A 5,744-nucleotide genomic window follows, 5' to 3' on the forward strand; every position below is an offset into this window, starting at 1 on the left:
AAAAATAACAATAAATTTATATGTGAAGGAATTAAAAATTATCAATTTTGTATTGTTTATAACCTGATATATCACATCATAAATTTACTTCCTTTGTTAAACTATCTTTTTATTCTAAGAATGATTTAAACAACATTAAAAAAAAATTAGGATTTATGAGATAATAGTGGGGCGTTGATAATATTTGTAAAAAATAAGAAATTAAAGTTAATTTTAATAATTTAATGAAAGAATAAATTATGTTGAAATGTAAAATAGGAAATAGAATTATTCTCTTTGTAATATAGGAAATAGAATTATCCTCTTTGTAATATAGGAAATAGAATTATCCTCTTTGTAATATAGGAAATAGAATTATAATAGGAATAGGAAATAGAATTATAATAGGAATGTAACAATTTACTTCCTAGATTAGTTTTTTGTTTTTGCTATAAATTCATTGTACATTTCATTATGAATACACAAGAAAATATTTCTCCACATGGTATCAGAGCCAAGTGTCTGAAATTTCAAATTTTTTTCTTCTCTCTTTCTCGGAATTTTTTTTCCGGCGACTGTTCTCCGGCAACGATCAGAATCTAGTCTAATCACACTAGACTGATCGTCTTCCCATCGTCGTCATAACCCGAGTGATTTCATCGTCGACTGCCGCTGCATGCGCCCTCACACACCGCTCGTTTTTCTGGCAAGTGTTCTGTTTTTCCGGCGAGTATTCTGTTTTTCCGGTGCACGTAAGTTTTTTTCTTTTCTGTCAGCTTCAAGACACTCTGACCTTCTCATGGATTCCTCAAAATCAGCCTCTCAGTCACATACAAGTGGTTTTTCTTTTTTATCTCTCCCTCCCATCACCACTGAGCGATTAATTGGGACTACTAATTATTCATCATGGGCTGCCTCTGTTGAATTATGGTGTATGGGTCAAGGTTTGGAGGATCACTTGACCACCAAAGCTGCCGATATTACGTCAGATAAGTCTTCCTGGACTAAAATTGATGCTATGCTGTGTAGTATGTTATGGCAAACTATTGATCCCCCTCTTCACCCTATTTACAAATCTTATCGCTCTTGTGTTGATATTTGGAGTCAGGCTAAACTTCTCTATATAAATAACATTCAGCGTTTATATTCTGTTGTGTCCAACTTAGTTCATCTTAAACAACAGAATATGAATATGTCGGACTTCCTTGGTAAGATGGCCTCCCTTAAGACAGAATTTAATATGCTGTTACCTGCTGGTAAATCTGCGGCAGAAGATTTGGCTCAACGGGACAAGTTCTTTATGGTCCTGACACTTGCAGCTCTCAGTCCAGATCTTACACCTATTCGAGATCAAATTCTTTCTGGATCCACCGTGCCTTCCCTTGATGAAGTGTTTGCCAGATTACTTCGGTTTCCTCCCCTACTACTGTGCATTCCCCAGGTGACTCTTCGGTCCTTGTTTCTCAGTCCCACTCTTTTCGAGAACAGGGCGATCGAAGTGGCAGAGGAAATCGGCCCAAGTGTAGTTACTCTCATCGGTGGGGGCATACTAGAGAGAAATGTTTTAAGTTACATGGTCGACCTACCCTAGCTGTTAATATTGCTCAGGCTGATCACTCTGATCTTCATTCTGAGTCCTCTACAGTGCCAGCTCAGCCCTCCTTAACTCTCACAAGTACTAATTATGATGAATACTTACAGTATCAGGCCAGTAAGCAGTCTTCTTCATCTATTACCTCCGTCGCTCAAACGGGTAATTCAGTTGCTTGCCTTTCTCAGTCTTCCGCTTTAGGACCTTGGGTCCTAGATTCAGCTGCCTCGGATCATATTTCTGGTAACCCGCGTTTACTTACTCAGATTACAAATAATGTATCTTTACCTCCTGTTACTTTAGCCAATGGGTCTAAAGCCGATGTTTAAGCTATTGGATGTGCAGAACCCCTCCCCTCCTTAGCATTAGACTCTGTGCTTTATATTCCCAAATGTCCATTTAATCTCGTGTCTGTTAGTAAACTTACCAGCTCCTTAAATTGCTCTATTCGTTTTGATACTGACTCTGTTGTTATACAGGATCGCGACACAGGACGTGAGTCACAGGGTCTCTATCATCTCTATATCCCATCTATAGCATGCATTGTCTCCGAGTCTCCGGATCTCCTTCATAATCGTTTGGGCCATCCTAGTCTTTCCAAACTTCGGAAAATGATCCCAGGTCTATCTATATTATCATCCTTGAGTTGTGAGTCGTGTCAACTTGGAAAGCATACTCGTAGTTCTTTTCCAAAGCGTGTCAATAAACGGGCTGCGTCCCCCTTTAAGTTAGTGCATTCAGATGTGTGGAGTCCTTGTCGTGTTAACTCTACTTTGGGATTTAAATATTTTGTTACATTTATTGATGACTATTCCCGTTGCACTTGGTTATTTCTTATGCGCTCTCGTTCTGAATTATTTTCCATATTTTCATCATTTTGTGCTGAAATTAAGACTCAACANTGTCGCCGCGGCGAAACTATCCAGTAACTACCCCGTGGCTTCAACACCTCTTCGCCGCGGTGAAGATTATTCTTTGCCCTGGCGAAGCATGGAATACTGAACTTCTTCTATTTTCAACCAATTTCAGGGCAAGTATTCAACATAACACTCAATCAAAGGTCAACCAAACCATATTACCAAGAAACCAACTCAAATAAGAGTAAAAGAAGAAACAATAACAACGTACCTCAAGTGGGGCGTTACAACACCAAAACAACTCATTTCAACAACAAGTTTTTTGAAAATTTCACGAAAATTTCAAGTTCAAGAAATTTGCAGCTTTCCAATCTGGGCTGATTCTGAGTAAATTGGTGGCGAATAATCCTTCGTATTGGTAAGATCTCAAGTTCCCTAAACTCATTTTTGCAAAATTTCAAGTTTTAAGTTGTAGATCTGAAAAAATTATTTTTGGTTGAGTTGCGAATTTTGTGAGTTCGATTTTATTGAAGAAGGGTTTATTGTGCATGTTGTGATATTGAGGAGTGTGGGTGCTATTGAATTTGGAGTAATCGTAGTTTGGGGGTCTGATTGCAAATTTTTGGAAGTGTTTTCAATTTTCTTTTTCATGTTTGAATTGGCTGTTGTGGGGAACCTAGGCTTGAATTTTTGGGTTGCGCTATGAATTGAATTATAGAAAATGGCACCTAAAGTTAAGGTTCCATATAATGGGAAGGGGAAAGGAAAGAAAGTGGACAACCGCTTTGTGAGTGACGAGACCCAGAAACGATATCAAAGGGCTATCCAAAGAAAAGATAAGGGCTTTATTCCTGAGCGTAGCTTGACCGCGAGTCAGGTGTTGGATTGGAGTCGAGGGGGAAGATGGGAACTGTTTATGAGTGCTCCTGCACAATGGGCTGTAAAGCTGCTAGTAAGGGAGTTTTATGCCAATCTCCCAGATTGTGAAGAGGGTACTGCATTTGTCAGAAGGATTGATGTGCCATTTACAAAAGATGTGATCAATGAGTTTTATAACTTGCCTGGGTTTGATCAGGATGAGTACGGAAGGTTTAGGGGGACACAGTTTGAGGATAGTATCATTCTTCCAGTCATTGCAAAACCGGATGCAACTTGGTCAATGTCGAAGAAACAAAAAAAGACCATTAAGGGAACTTCTTTTACACCAATGGCTCGATTGTGGCAATATTTTGTTAGTGCAAATTTGATGCTGGAAACGCATTATAGCATAGTAACTTACGAAAAAGCATTACTGCTTTATTCTATTGCCACAGGAAATAGTATAAATGTGGGAAGAATTATCTTTAACAACATTTATCATGCTGCCAAACAAGGCGATCAAGTTATTATTTCCCACATCTCATTACAGCCTTGTGCATTAGAAATGGAGCCAAGGTAGAAGGTGATGAGCAACGTATTCATGCTGCCCCTATCCTCGATTCAAATTATTTCCATAAGCATCTTGAACGTCTAGAAGTTGAGCAACCAAGGGCAGGAACAAAATGGCAGAGAACCACCCAAGGCCCTGTCACATCCTCCAGCTCCACAGCTACACAAAAGGAGATGATACAACAGATGATGGGTATGATGAAACGGATGGCAAAACGTCAGGATTGGTTGGTTGAGCAGACCTAGATGATGTATGAGATGCAGAAGAGTAGCTTTAACAAGCTCAACGTTGACACTTCAGGATTCCAATGGGCCGACTGGGATTCAGATGAGTGGATGGGCTCCGAATCAGAAGAGGAAGACGAGGGAGGCGAAGAATAAGCACCGGAACACCTGGGTTGTTGTTTTTATTTTCATTTGTTTTTAGTTGATTTTGTTTTTCGTTTCAAACATTAAATTCAGTTTATATTTTTGTTTTGGATTGTTGAGTTGTTTTAGTTATTTCATTTTCTTGTAATTTGTACTTTGTGAAAGGACGAGATTAGGTTGTAATACTTTCACATTAGTCTGTAAATTTTTCTAACATAGTGGACACCATAGTTTCTACTGTTTTGACAGATGTTGGGTGATGAAAGGATCACAGATCGGGTGTGCACTGTGGAGCAACACTTCACGGATTAATTAGGGAACTATCTTGTACCTTTGTTATTTTTGTTTTTCTTTTCCTAATTTATGCGTAATGGGACATTGGGGACAATGTCATCTTTTGTTTGGGGGGGTAGGAAAATTAGAAAATTTTTTATTTTGTTGATTTATTTTGGTTTGATTGTTTTTGCCGATGATGAATTGTATAAATCAATGATGCGAATTGGATTGTTACATTTTTATTGTTGAGAAATGTTAAGCATTGCTTCAAGTTTAGGTTTATTGACTAAATTTTGATTGAGGTTTGTTGAGTGGTTCAACCACCATTTTCATTTTTTTTCGGCATGCTTAAATTCATTTTATGTACTTAGGTAAAGTTTGATAATGTTAGTGGACTCTAGAACCTACTAGAGAAGTGCTTGAGGCGAAATTCTAGGATTAGACATGGTTGAGGAGATGATTTAGGCATTCTTTTTGGAATGTTTGAGCCTTTCTAGCCGACCCAGGAATGAAATTGTCCCTAGTCACCCATTTGAGCCATTTTGATCATTATTGCTTTATTTTTCTTGGCTAACCAGAAATTTTCCGATCCTTGTACCCTAAACACTCTGTTGTACCCTTAAGAGAATTCGATCCTAATGCAAACACAAAGAAAGGGAAGAGTTGTATGAATTGACTAAAAGAATAGTTTGGGGGTTGTCAGAAGCACAATAAAAATAAAAGTGGTAGTTCACCTCAATTCAATGGATTTGTTTTGATTGTATTGGATTCATAAAAAAAAAAAAAAAATTCTTTTGCCAAGTTGAAGGGTATCTCGGTTGGAAACTAGTAACCACCTTAAAAACTGCCTAGCAGTACTTGGCGATCTCTGGTTTAACAACGCCACGTACACCTTCAACCCGCGCATTTATGGTATCAGAAATAAGAAAGATACAAGTTTGAGGGGTGTAAATTAGTGGATACATTGATTGGTGGTTGAGAAAAAGTGGGGTTTGATTTGATTTGAGTGTTTGCATGAGGAAAACCGATTTCTCTTACTTTGTATTTCCTATCCTTTTTCTTGGAACCACTTCCCAAGCCTAGCGTTACAAGCTTATAAAGACATGCTGATTCTTATCTTTGTCTAGTCCTTATTAGTGGAGAGTAGTTCGATATTTAGGCTTATGGAGTCTGTCGCCAATTGATAAACTTTGTATTCCTGCATAAAATAATCCGGGAAGTTGGAAGGTGGATTGAAGTGGGGA

The sequence above is a fragment of the Pistacia vera genome, unplaced genomic scaffold (assembly GCF_008641045.1).
Source record: "Pistacia vera cultivar Batoury unplaced genomic scaffold, PisVer_v2 Contig702, whole genome shotgun sequence".
Lineage (NCBI taxonomy): Eukaryota > Viridiplantae > Streptophyta > Magnoliopsida > Sapindales > Anacardiaceae > Pistacia > Pistacia vera.